This window comes from Amblyraja radiata, chromosome 7, assembly GCF_010909765.2.
Source record: "Amblyraja radiata isolate CabotCenter1 chromosome 7, sAmbRad1.1.pri, whole genome shotgun sequence".
NCBI lineage: Eukaryota > Metazoa > Chordata > Chondrichthyes > Rajiformes > Rajidae > Amblyraja > Amblyraja radiata.
This window is the reverse complement of record NC_045962.1, coordinates 13,160,774-13,175,926: the sequence shown is the minus strand read 5'-3', so window position 1 is coordinate 13,175,926 and position 15,153 is coordinate 13,160,774.

Genomic DNA, 15,153 nt, shown 5'->3' with positions numbered 1-15,153 from the left:
ATGGCTTCACTAATTGCTAGAAGGTGGGTTGAGATCTCCTCGTGGAAGTGACAATCAGCATCTGGCGTAGCATCCAGGAGAGTCATCATCTCAGGGAAGATAGTTGTGTCACCGCCCTGGACTCTTCTCTGGTAAAGGTGAATCTTTCTCCTGAACGCTGCCACTTTGTCATGAGCCGTGTGTAGCATTGGGAAGTTTCCTTGAAGTGACAGGTTCAAGGAATTCACCTTGGTGAAGAAGTCAGCCAAGTATGGAACCTTCTTCACGAACAGTTCATCCTGTATCGTTTCATGAAGCTGATTCTCCTTCTCGGTACACCCTCTCTCCAAGAACAGCGCTATTTCCTCTCGAAGTTGAATCACACGATTGAGAACTTTATGTGAAAGCCAGCGCACCTCTGTGTGGAATATCAGAACAGAGAAATCGGCGCCCATTTCTTCACACATCGCTTTGAAGATTCTTGAGTTTGTTGTGCTCCCTCGGATGTGATTCACAATCTTCACCACATCTGAAAGCACTTCTCGAAGACCAGGAGGGAGAGTCTTCATTTATCAAGCATGGCGATGCATCATGCAGTGGGTGACATCGGGAGTGACATCTTTCATGAAGGCTTTGAAGCTGGATCTGCATCCGACCGTGAAAGGTGCCCCATCTGTACACACCCTGACAAGTCATTCCCAGCCAAGCTCATGTTTGATGAGGAAGGCTTCCTGCATTCTGAACATCTTCTCCCCGAGTGGTAGTGGCCTATGGCTCCGAGAACAGGTACTCCTCCTTCATGGCTTCTCCATCGAGGTAACGAATGTAGGCTGGCAGTTGGGAACATGAAGCAACATCTGTTGACTCGTACAGTTGCAGTGAATATACTGGACTGCTCTTCACAGTGCTCACTACCTGCAGCTGAATATAATTACTCATATCCGATATTCGACTTTTGACTGTGTCATTCGAAAGCAAAATCTGCCTGAACTGGTTTGACTGTTGTTCCGCCAGCACCAACTTCGCTGCTTCGAGAAGGCATAGCTTGATAAGCTCTTCACCGATGCTATAAGGTTTCTTAGTCTGTGCGATTCGATAAGCAATCCGGTATGAAGCCTCCAACGCTGCTTCATTTTGATGAGAGCAGTCACCTGTTGAATCGATGCGGGAAACGTTGAGTGTGGCTTCTTTTCGTTTGAAATAGTCCACACCCTTCCCCGCCAGGTTGCTGTGACAAGACTCCAAATGGATCTTCAGTTTGCTGGACTTCATGCTCTGCAGCTTGCCACGGATTTGCCAACACATTGCAGCTTTACCACGGATTTTTGAACAATGCTTGAGAAACAGAAATTGAGAAATACTTCACTGCAAGTGTGCGTCTTGGGCGACATGGTTCACAACACACACAGTTCGTGTGTGTACACGCAGGGCCTCAGAGGAATTTTATCAGTGGGTACAAAGTTTATTTCGGGCCGCCTTCCCTTCTCCATTAGTCATCCTGTTTTTATCCACTACGGTTTTATGCCATGAGCTGTAGCCTGTAAGGTAAAAAGGGGTATGGAAGATGAGAGAGGGGTGGAATGGAGCGCTCTGTTGGTTTACTGCATTTGAGGCCTTGTGCTTCTATACTCCCTCCATGATGAATATAAATAAATATAAATAAAATAAAAGGGATCAGAAAGCACATTTGTTTTGAACATCTTTGTTTATGCTACAATACAGATAAGGAGAAAGAATTCACATTGAAACATCCTTTTATATTTCAATGCAGATCAGATCATCAGAAGACATAATTATTAGTAAAAAGTAAAAGAAGGTAGATAGGCTTAGTATTTACTTTAAATAACGAGCTTTCCTGGCCTTTTTTTGTGAAAAATTTCAAATCACAGCATGAAAATGTATTGTTCTGGCAATTTTTGATTCAATACTTGGCCTGGCCAAATCCACAAGATGTTCCTGAGACATTGTAGACCTTAAATCATTCTTTATCAGCTTGAGTTTGCTAAATGACTTCTCTGCAGAAGCTACTGTTGTTGGAATTGTTAATAGTATTCTTAAGCTTACACAAACATTTGGAAACAGGTCACCAAGTCTGTACTCTGTTAACAAGTTCAACAGATCTAATGGGTTTTAACTGTGCATTTACAAAATTCACCCTCCCACTAATACACACACTCAGACACACACTCAGACACACACTCACTCACCCACTCACTTACACCCACACACACACCCTCGCACACACCCACTCACACACAGACACACACTAACACACACACTCACGCACACCCATTCACACACAGACACACCCACTCACACACACCCACACTCACCCACACATCCACTCACACACACACACACACACACACTTACTCACCCACTCACCCACACCCGCACTCACCCACACATCCACTCACCCGTACTCACCCACACATCCACTCACACACAACCACTCACACTGACACACACACCCACCCACACCCAACCCCAGGCCCAGACCACTGAAACAGTCGCCGCTGCCGACTCTCACCACCTCCTCGGACAGGGCCACCGTAGCCACTGTCATCGACCTTCACTGTCTTCAGAAAGCCACCGATGCTGCTGCCCGTATCTCTACTCCAGCTTCCCACGGGCCTCCACCAGCGACTCCGCCGACCCTCGCCCTCCACCGGCCACCAGCGAGCCAGAGGCCGTCACCTCACCAGAGTTCCCGGCTCAGCACCAGGCCCACAACCTCCACCATAAATACAGCACATGGTCTGACTCTGCTGGGTCCTAGTGCCCCCCTCCTCCTACATGGTAGATCCATCAGTAGTGATGGGTCTTCCCGTTCCCCCTCTTTTAATCAGGTTACCCCGACCACACATCCACCAGTTAAAATTCCCCACTTTATTATGGATCACAATTTTTACGAATTATGAAATATAAAACTATGTAGGCTCACACAAAATGTGAATGCTAGTCTTCACAAAATATATGCAAACATTTTCTGAGATTTCAGGAAATTCCCGACCCCCCTCCTTCGGCTGCCGGGCCCCCTTTTGGACTCCGGGCCTGGGTACGATGTACCCCCTGCACCCCTTCCCATAGGCCCTGTGTATACGTACACGCATATCCAAACAAAACACTGTGTGTGGTATGTACCTTTGTTAGGTTCCTAAAAATGGGCTCAACAAATTGATGTTATTTACAGAGTCCTTCATGACCCCCGGAAAAACCCCAAACGACCCCCATGGGGGTCACGACCCTCAGGTTAAGAACCATTGTTCTACAGAGTCCCTGCTTTCTCTACACTACCTTCCACCTATCTTCATACCATCTCCAAACTTGACCACAATGCCGCCAATTCCCTCATCCACATCATTAATAAACCAGGTGAAGAGAAGCAGTCCCAGCACTGACCCCTCTGTCACTGGCAGCCAACCAGGGAAAGCCGCCTTTATTGCTGCTCATTGCCTTCAGCCATCCAGCCGACCTGCTATCCATGCTAGTATCTTCCCTCTGATACCATGGGCTCTCATCTTCTTCAGCAGCCTCACATGCAACACCTCATCAGAGGCCTACTGAAAATCCAGGTAAACCACATCCACTGACTCTCCTTTGTCTATCCTGCTATTTACTTCCTCAAAGAATTCCAACTGGTTCATCAGCCAGATTTCCCTTTCATAAAACCACGCTGACTTCAGCTTATTTCATCATGTGCTTCTGGGTACTTAGAAACATCCTTTATAATGGGGGAAAAAAGATCTTCCCAACCACTGGAGTCAGGCTAACCGGCCTATAGTTTCCACTCTTCTGTTTTGCTCCCTTCTTGAGCAGTGGAGAAGCTGAGAAAAGTGCAATGGGGATCTGGAACTCATTCCCTGAAAGAGTACTGGAGACAGAAAACCATGTAAGTTTAAGGAAAAGCTGAATGACCATTTGAAGAACCATAACCCACTAGAACATAAAGGATGTGTAGGAAAGAACTGCAGATGCTGGTTTAAATCGAAGGTAGACACAAACTGCTGGAGTAATTCAGCGGGGCAGGCAGCATCTCTGGAGAGAAGGAATGGGTAATGTTTCGGGTTGAGACCCTTCTTCAGAACACAAAGGACTATGGAACAAGCACTGATGAATGGAATTGACTTGAATCACATTTTAAAAAAATCAGTTTCTATGATTCTCTGAGCATGGAGCCATGGACCTGAAGGCATGGAAACAGGCCCTTCAGCCCATTGCATTCCTAATGACTATCAACGATGCAATTACACCAGTCCCATATTAATCCCGTTCTTAATCTCCTCAAATTCTTATCAATTCTCCCTGCCCCACACTCTCCAAGATTTCATCACTCAGCTACACACTAAGGGCAATGTTTTACAGTGTTCTATCAACCTACCAAACTACACGTCTTTGGAAAGTGGGAGGAAAACATATCATCCAATGGAAACCCGTGTGATCACAGGGAGGACATGAAAACTCTGTAAACACTGCACCAGAAATCAGGTTTGAATTCAGCTCTCGGGCACAGTGAGACAATGGTTCTACTAGCCATGCCACTGTACCACCCCCATTGGCCTTCATTGAGATCTACTTAGTTTATTTTTTTGTTTAGACATACAGTGCGGAAACAAGCCCTTCGACCCTGCACCAACCTACAATCCCCGCACATTCGCACTATCCATCCTACACACACTTGGGACAATTTTACATTAATACCAAGCCAGTTAACCTACAAACCTGTACGTCTTTGGAGTGTGGGAGGAAACCAAAGATCTCAGAGAAAATCCACGCATGTCACGGGGAGAACGTACAAACTTTGTAGAGACAAGTATCAGGTTCGAACCCCGGTCCCCGGTGCTGTGAGGCAGTAGCTCAACTGTTATGCCACTGTGCTGCCTCTTGTTACATTTAGTGTATGTCTAAAGAGGGGTGGGGGAGGGGGAGTTAAATGACCATACAGATATGTAACAACCATTTCCCTCTTTATCATCAAGGCCATCATTGCAACATCCAAAAACCTTGAAAAGTCCATCTCCTGCATTGTCAATCCCCAATATAAATCTACCAGTGGCTTCTTCCATCCAAAATGCACTTCCACTTCAGTGGCTAATCTTAAGCAATCTGCAATCTTATACATGAAGTGTAAACTAGAGAGCACAGATTTAAAATGCTCCTATTTTGCAACCAACTAGCATTCGTTAATCATGCATTACAATCCTGATGTCTATTTTCAGAAGATTTACAGTAGTTCCTTTACACATAGTGCTTAAAATTGCCCCACTGGAATATGGTAGAAAAACTGAAAATTGGAGGAAATTTTAATTTAAAAAGTGCTCAAAGCTTAGCTTCTAACGTTATTATTTTCTTACTGAGGAATCATCATAACATAACTATTGGTCTGTGTGCTTCATTAATGGAATGAAATTCCAATTGCGACCCAAACTGCGTCATTATTTTAGATTTAAATAAACCTCTGGGAAGCAATCTTGATTATAGCTGTTTAACATTCATTGCAACAAATTTGTTTTCGGGGAATTATTCCAAGAACAATCTATTTTTTTTATGCTTCTTTAATATGTAATAGAAATATTGCCAATGGTGTTCCTTCATGTTCTCTTTGTATTAAACATTCTATTTGTTTCAGTCCATTTAACAGCATCCTTCAACTTTATCTATGTCTGGTTGTGTGGCAGGATTGTTAAACATTGATTCCCAACAGAATTTGCTCTCATCAAAGCTAGGATTAGATCAATTACCGAGTTGCCCTAGCTATGAATATTTAATTCTAAAAACTACAACATTTAATTCTTGAGTTTATTTAAGGATCTGTGAGATTTTAGTTGCACGGTTCCCACTATGATCTGATACGATAAACTTCACGGACAAACATACAATTACTTTTTTCTGGAATGGCTTACATTTCAATCCAGATTTGTTCTGGTTAAAAATGGTGTCAAATGCTTCAAAGGGCATTCAGTCATAATTATACAGTTAATGTGCATCACCAGGACGTGTCATCGTCAGATATTTTGTGAAAATCAACAATGTTTAACTTGTGGATACAATTATTTTTCTTCAACTTATTCTAGTTTAAATAAAAACTGTCATTTGGCACTCCGCGACATATATAATAGGTAACTTACATAAATTCACACTTACATAAGCTTTATTCTGCTTTATTTCTGAGTTGCGCTTCTTCGTAATGTTGGTTGCAAGGCGCTGCTGCGCATGCGGCCATTACCACAAGAGAGTCAGCTGTTCTCATGAATGCTCCCACATGGTCTCCACAACGGAGCTCCCACATTGTCTCCACAACGGAGCTCCCACATGGTCTCCACAACGGAGCTCCCACATGGTCTCCACAATGGAGATCCCACATGGTCTCCACAACGGAGCTCCCACATAGTCTCCACAACGGAGCTCCCACATGGTCTCCACAACGGAGCTCCCACATGGTCTCCACAATGGAGTTCCCACATGGTCTCCACAATGGAGCTCCCACATGGTCTCTGCATCAAATAACTTGTGCATTAGCACTTCCATTTCCAATTTGCGTAACATCTGACTTACGCAAGGCTCCACGGGACGTAACTCTTACGTAAGTTGGGGATCGACTGTATTCTTTTGGGCACAGCTAAGAGATTTATTTTATTACTGTAGCTATTAACTGGCAATCTGGTGACAAGAATTATTCTGGAGGCCTCTCGAAACCGTTGTCTTCACCTTCAAGAGAGACAAGGACGTGGATACATCACCACTTGCACGTTCACGTCCAAATCAACATATCCTCACTCAGAAATTAAAGAGGCAATGAAGAAAAGTCTAAATCCAGAACTTTTCAACCAATAACACTATGAAAGTACCTTCACCAGAAAGACAAGAAGCCAGCTCAGGATCCATTGTTTACTGATCCTGTACCATGGTTAATCTGAAGAGGAGAAGTATAGCTGGAAAAGAGAAAGGTAAATCTAACTGAATTACTTTTTCATAGTCATAATCACAGCCGATAATCAGCCCAACTTGCATATAACAACCAAAAATTTCCAACTACACTAGTCCCACCTGCCAGTGTTTGGCTTATATTACTCTTAACCTTTCTTGTCCATTTAAAGTTACCCCTCAGGTTCCTGTTGAATCCTTCCCCTCTTCCCTTAAACCTGGTTCTTGATTCCACCAGCTGGGTAAAAGACTCTGTGCATTCACCCATTCTATTCCCCTCATGATCCTGTACACCTCTACAAGATCACCTGCACTACAAGGAATAAAGTTCTTGACTCCCCAACCTCTCCCAATAGCCCGAGCCCTCAAGTCGTGACAACATCTACGTAAATTTTCATTGCACTGACATTTTTTTTTTAATGTCATTTAATTACTTTTGAAAAAGGAATGCATGGATATTATAAGAACACAGGGCAAGTTTGTAATATGGTCAACCTAATTGCTGTACAAATGACAACTATATAGCGGCACGGTGGCGCAGCGGTAGAGTTGCTGCCTTACACCGCTTGCACCGGAGACCCGGGTTCGATCCCGACTACGGGTCCTGTCTGTACGGAGTTTGTGCGTTCTCCCCGTGACCTGTGTGGGTTTTCTCTGAGATCTTCGGTTTCCTCCCACACTCCAAAGAGGAACAGGTATGTAGGTAAATTGGCTTGGTGTAAGTGTAAAATTGTCCCTAGTGTGTGTGTAGGATATAGTTAATGTGCGGGGATTGCTGGTTGGCGCAGACTCGGTGGGCCGAAGGGCCTGTTTCCGTGCTGTAGCTCTAAACTAAACTAAATCATGGGAAATTATGCCGGCTTCAAAAAGTTAGCTTAAAGGTCACATTGGAAGAGGCAGGTTACTGAAGTGTTAAGATTGCACAACATAGCTATCTGATGCAAAGATAAACATATGGGCTTTGTAAAGCAAGTTGAGTGCAGAGGGAATGATCATGAGATAAGAGGAGTCACAGCAGAAAGACATGACCATAATTTATAGCTCCCATTTACAGAAAGAATGTGGAGAATGGCTGTTAAACAAATGAAGACAATTCTCAGCCGTCAGGCAGATAGAGGCAACTCTGCAGAGATAAGCAAGGGTCAAATGCTACACAGAAAAGTAGGTTACTGAAACATTATTGTGAAAATGTAAAATCCACATGGAACCATGTTGTGCGAAGTTTTGATTCGGTGGAGTATTTTCAACTTCTTGCTTGGAGTGCTTCCCTAGTGTACACTGTAACAATGCCTGAATAAACAGATCTATTTATGATGTGCATACCCAAGGCTTCTGGACATGCTCTGTGGTCATCAGAATGCTTCTCAAAGATGTCCACCTACCCGCTTCCAATGGCACGATGTTCCATTCGTTATCTGAGGTGTGAGATGCATATCCCCAGAACCCAGTTGTTACTTTGGGGCAAATCTGCTCCAAAGGTGAAATGGCAGCTTCCAGTTGAGAATTGCTTCCTGAAGAGTTTATAGAAACAATGCAATTTTTGCAATTACACATGGCATATTAAATATCATAAAGAACTCGAGCAATGGGTTCTCTAATGAGGTCCATACACAGACATGAAGACCAAAAACAAAGTGGGATAAGTGTAAAAGGATGTTTTATGGTGAATGCAGACTTGATGCATCAAAGGGTCTGTTTCCATTGCAAGGGAATTTCATGACATTTCCTATTTCAACAAAAATTAAGTTGATCACAATGCATAATCCTTCCAAGGGTAACTGTCATAAAATAATAAATACTGTTCACAACTAAGGTTGCATATACTACATACATCAGTAGAGTACTAGTCTCCTGCACCTCGGGGAAATCTGACATTTGTCACCACAAAATGGATAGTAAGGAACTGCAGATGCTGGTTTAAACCGGAGATAAAGACAAAATGCTGGAGTAACTCAGCGGATCAGGCAGCTTCTCTGGAGAGAAGGAATAGGTGACGTTCTGGGTCGAGACCCTTCTTCAGAATGAAGATGGTTCCGACCCAAAATGTTATCTATTCCTGAGAATGAGATGCTGTCTGACCTGCTGAGTTACTCCAGCATTTTGTGTCTATTTCTCACCACAATACTGCTTAATTGCTGCAAAAAACTTGGCGCAAAGAGTCATTCGAGAAATTACTCATCTTTGAAACTGGGGAATTTGAGGAATTGTTTTGGATGGTTGCACTAAGTTTAGTTTAGTTTAGAGATACAGCGTTGAAACAGGCCCTTTGTCCCACCGAGTCCACGCTGACCAGCGGTCCCCAATACGCTAGCACTATCCTACACACTAGAGACAATTTACACATATACCAATTAACCTACAAACCTGTACGTCTTTGGAGTGTGGGAAGAACCCGGAGCACCCGGAGAAAACCCACGTGATCTCAGGGAGAACGTACAAACTCTGTACAGACAGCACGCGTAGGCAGGATCGAACCCGGGTCTCTGGCGCTGCACCACCGTGCTGCCCTGTGTCCAATAATTTGTCCATTTCCAACCTTGATCATGGTATGATCATCTGATGTTGCTACTGTAGACATTTTGCGATACAACACTAAATGGGGATTAATATGACCACAAATAAAATTATGTCAGCAATTGACAAAAATGTCTGAGGTAAAAATTTAAAGTTGCATAATCTGTTGAAAAATTATGATTATGTAATAATTATTTTAACTTTAGAATTAGACTATTAATATGAGTGCTATGTCTTTTAGTTTCTCTCTTTCACAAACTTTAGTTTAACCAATATCAGAGCCTGTTGAAAAATACGCATCCTACACGCATTTCCATAATAATAATTGTTCTCTGGAATATGGGAAAACACTTTCTGCAATATTCTGCTTGCATACGGTTCTAGTGCAGTAATGATACAGGTAACCTTGTAGAAAATTAACATCATGAAATGAGAGTGGGAATTATGTGATTTGGAATGTTTTGCTTTCATCAAATGCTCTTTAGATTTCAGTGAAGAGGTTAATTCTGCAAAATAGCAAGATTAAACGAGAATTTACCAGTTTGAAGTTTTATCTTGATTTTATGAGGAGTTACGATGAGCGATTACGTGAGAAGAAGGGCCATCCGTCTGCGTGCGCGTCAATCTTCAAAGCAGCGGTGTTAAATCATAGATAAAAAGAGGACCTGAGAATAGTAAGATTGTGAAGAAACTAGAACTTCCATATGACCTTGATAGTATGAGGGTGGGAGCGGTGGGCACGTAATCGCTCATCGTAACTCCTCATAAAATCAAGATCAAACTTCAAATTGGTAAGTTCTCGTTTAATCTTACTATTTTGCTTCGGAGTCACGTGAGTGACTACGTGAAGATTTCAAAGCTCTGTGATTTTAAGAATCCAGGCGTCACACACTGAATGGATTGACCATGGATGAGTGTAATCATTAAAGCATTCAGACATTACGTAGTTAAGTAAAGACACTGATGCTTTAACTGAAATAATTTTTTTAAAAATATTTACCCCTCCCAACCTTGGGGGGAAACTAGGGGACAGAACTTAAAATGGTACGTGCAAACACCCCCAGTCCGGTTATGGGTTTGTTATAAAACCAGTGGACCGTTATTTCATTCGTCCATCCTGCAGCCACTAGGATGTCGTCAAGGGGCACGTCCATAGCTCTTGCTGCCGACGTAGATGCAGCCCTGGTGGAGTGAGATTTAACGATATAAATGTTCACTCCTGCTACCGCCATTACCTCCTTTGACCATCTGGAGATGGTTTGAGTTGACACCTTCTGGTGTGGTTTTTTATGGCTGATGAGGACCGATTGTTCTGAGCCTCTGAGGTTCTCCGTAACTCTCAGATAGTGGTGTTAGTATGTTACCACACACACAACCGTTGGTCCTCTGGATATGCCAAGAACTGGATCTTCATCCCTGGCATTCCTGGCCTGCTCTGTTTTATCAGGCTCCTGATTACGAATGTTATGTTGTTCATATTGGTGGTCATGTAGTCCAACCGTAGCTTTTGCAGTGTCTGGACTCTTTGTCAGCATACCACCTTCAGGGTTAGTTATAGGCGGTCCCCACTGTCAAAGTAGGGTTAGTACCACGCTCACATCCCATGTCCGTGTACCTTGGCCTTGGAGGTATTAAATTGTAAATTCCCTTCATGAATTTTGTTGTAAAGGGGTGCGTTCCTATCGACCCGTGCCCTGCTTCCAGCATCAGATAGGAGGAGAGTGCGCCTCTGGCACTATAGATTGCACTATAACTTTGTTTATAGTTATAGTACAGAGTTGATAGGAACTCCAAGACATCCGTTATCCGAACTGTGTTGTATTTGTTCGGACAGTCCTATGCCTTGAAATGGCCTCCTCAGAATCTGCAAACCAACAAGTTAATACGTTCATGTAGTGGATGATTGCTCCCTGTAACTGGGTTCACTAGGAGGTCCCTGCTCTTGGGTACAGCCATAACAGGCTGGACTATAATTCCCAAAAAATTTTGGGAACCAGGCTTGAGTAGGCCAATCTGGCACTACCAATATGCCTGTGGCTTAGTGTTGCTTGATTTTGGTCAAGCATCGGTTTGTGAGACAAATTGGCGGAAAGCATACATAAACATTCCTCCCCAATTGAGGGAGAAAGCATCCACTGCCTTTGCTCCTGGATCCAACTCGCAGGACACATATCTGGGTAACTGATGGTTTAGTCTAGATGCAAACAGATCAATATCTGGTATGCCAAATCGTGTAGTTATTTCGTTAAATACTGCCCGATTCAACATCCATTCTGTGATGTTATTAAACATTCGTAATCCAGCATCTGCCACCTTGTTATATCTACCTCGTAGATAGACCGCTGTAACCCAAATATTCCTCTCGATACACCAGTGCCAAATGAGGTTCGACAATCTGTCGCAAGATTCAGATTTTACACCACCCTTGTGATTGATATATGCCACCGCTGTGGTGTTATCAATCTGAATTTGAACAAGCACAGGTTGCATGGTGCTACAGAAAACCTTGAGTCCATATTGTGCCTCCAACAATTCTAGGTAATTGATTCCATGTGTTGGGGAATTACAGACTCCTGCTCATTCCATCTGCCCCCACAGCTCTAGACCGTGTTTGTGGCTCCCCATCCTTAGCCGCTTGCATTGGTCTGAAGAACCACCGATGGCTTTCGAGCAAGATTTCCCTTGAGTTGTCTCACGTTCGTTATCCGCCATAGTTATTCAACAATGGCCTCTGCTGGCAATCCATAGTTTTGCCAATTTGGCCTGCATGGAATCTGAGTGTTCGTTCCTTTGCTCGCTGTAAATTCTGGTAATGCAAAGGCCCGCGACATACTGCTGGAAATGCAGCTACTATTTGCCAATTACACTCGCTGTTTGCCTGATAGATGGCTAGTATTTGACTATCAGGTCATAGAAGGCTTACTTAAATCTTGTTGTTTTCCCCTAGGCAAAGTCACCAACATATTTACTGTGTTTGATAGTAAATCCTAGGTAATCAATTACCCTTGTAGGATGGATGAGGTAACCAAGTCTTTCAAACAGGGTTTTGGTTTGCTTTGACTGATGCTTCTGCCAATTCTTGGTGACTCCAAAATGAAAATGTCCTCCAAATATGCCATTACTATGTGGTTCTAAGACCTTTGTAGACCCAGAATTGGTTTCCATAGTTAGTCAATAGTCTAGGAGCTGATGTCAACCCATTTGGCAGAGCCATGCCATTCAGTTAAACTTCAAATATCTCCTGCTCTTAGTGAATGGACACCGAATAGTATGCATCTTTGAGGTCGATGCATGCCATGTGACCATTTTATAGGAAGCTGCTATAAAACAGTTGTTAGACCGTAACAAAAATTTACTGTTCTGAAAGTCTGTTCTGCACATATGAGTTAAACCTGGATGAAGTGACATCCGCCATCTGTCACCTGTCCTGAAAGGCAATCCTGCCCATAATACTGGGCCTGCCTCGAAGACAATTCCAGTCCGAGTTCCAAGTCTGCTTGGAACCTATGTATGTTGTGCAGTAAAAGTAATCACATGTTATTATCTGTTTTTTAAAAACCAGATCTGAAATTCATGTTATTGTCATTTTGAACAAAAACACAAGAGTAAAAATTACCAACATGTAACTGGTCCACAATCCCTTGTTTCGGTAAACCCAGACCCACCTACCTCCATGGCTACCGGTGGTCTTGTGGTAAGCCCAAAGGCCCCTGATGCGGGTTCCTTTTCTCGCCTTGATTGGGAGTAGGACGGGTAGGGAGTGTGGATTCCATGTTTCTCCTGACCTCTGCTTGGGCCTTGGTCTGAAAAACCTCATCATACTGAGCCTGCCTTGTAGGACAATTCTGGCCATTATTTTGAGTCTGCCTTGAAAGACGACTGATCATATTTCCGTGCCCAGCTTTCAAGCTACCACCGGCTTCAGTGAACCGCTAACCCCCTATGGAGGTGTGGGGTGTGTTGTCACCTACTGATGAAGTTTTGCTTGTCGTTGGTATCTTGATTGGTCCGACAGCTTTTGCTTCCTTCTTCTGGTCTTACCTGAAGAGAGGATTCGGCAGCTGGTTCCTCCAAAGTCACCCTGATAGCGCTGTTCCCTTGCCGGCACTTGTAGCGTGCGGATATTCTGCCAACTGCTGGCTCTTGAGGCCATATGCATGTGCTTCAGTATGTTCATACTTTAAATTCGAGATCAGTTACCTACTGATCACTTGCGTTCCCCTCCACTGAGAGTGAGATTTGTAGGCAGCCCTGAAAACAGGTGCTGCCGCAGGCCCCTGAGGATACCTGCGCTGACATGGCCCCTCCAACGGACCTAAATGAGGTTCTTGCTTTGGGTCAGACTGAAACTGACCGTGGATGCTCCTCTCCTCAGAGCAGGGGACGTTCTGTAGTGGCGGCGCGGCTCTGGCTGCAGCGGCTCTCCGGCAGTCCTGTTTGTTTTGTGTTTTTTGGGTTGTTTATTTTCGTTTTGGTTAGTCTAGTTTTGGTTTTTAGTTTCTGTTTGGGGGGGGGGGGGGTTGAAACGGGGCTTGCTGTCTCTCCCTGCGGGGGAATGCGACTTTTATGTCGTATTCCCCTTCTCTGCCTCCGTCTGCGCTGAGGCCTAATGGCGGAGCTGGCGACCTCGAGGCTCAGGAGGCAGAGCCCGCCAGGACTCGCACTGGGAGGAGCGGCGCCCGGTCGGGGCGGCCCAGCCCGAGGGAGAAGCGGCGCCCAGTCGGGGCGGCCCAGCCCGAGGGAGGAGCGGTGCCCGGTCGGGGCGGCCCAGCCCGAGGGAGGAGCGGCGCCCAGTCGGGGCAGCCCAGCCCGAGGGAGGAGCGGCGCCCAGTCGGGGCGGCCCAGCCCGAGGGAGGAGCGGTGCCCGGTCGGGGCGGCCCAGCCCGAGGGAGGAGCGGTGCCCGGTCGGGGCGGCCCAGCCCGAGGGAGGAGCGGTGCCCGGTCGGGGTGGCCCAGCCCGAGGCTGAGACGGTAACGGCACTCACGTGAGGGCGATCCGGCTCGGGGCTGGAACGATGCTCCGGTGGCTTGCACGGTGTTCTGGCGGCGGTGGCCTGAGTCCGGGGTTCGGCCGCGGGCCAGCGGCTGCGTCAGCAGGACTGGTGAGCGGCAGCTTCGACCACCCCGGGCCGCGGTGTTTGAGCCGCGGGACAGTTGTAACATCGCCCGGGGGGTATCGCCTCAGCGCAGAAGGAGAAGAGGAGGGAAGAGACTGGAGACCTAAGACTTTTGCCTCCATCACAGTGAGGAGATGTTGGGTGGACTCACTGTGGTGGATGTTAATATGTGTTTATTGTTGTTTTTTATTGTATTGTATTGTATGTATGACTGCTTCAATTTCATTCAGACTTCGGTCTGAATGACAATAAAGGCTATCTAATCTAATTTGTGCAGCCCTGAAACAGGTACCGCTGCCTGCGGGTTATCCATAATACCCGGGCTGATAACTCCCTCCTTTGGAGTATCTCATTGTGGAGCACCTCTCCATCAGGTGCTCCATGTGGGTTTTGAACATTTAAACACGTTACCCATGAAGGAGGTTATCCTCTCCATCCGGGATCCTCCTGGCCCGACTTGTTTGCGGGCTTTCTCCTTGCGCTCCCTTCCTCAGAGCGAGAGATCAAATAGTGGCTAACCCTCCAATTGGGTTTGCCTAGGTACTCCTGGCCCATTTTGTTTTCCCCATGTGTGAGGCTGCTGGCACGGCCTGCTGTAGAGGCCCGTGCTGATACTGCT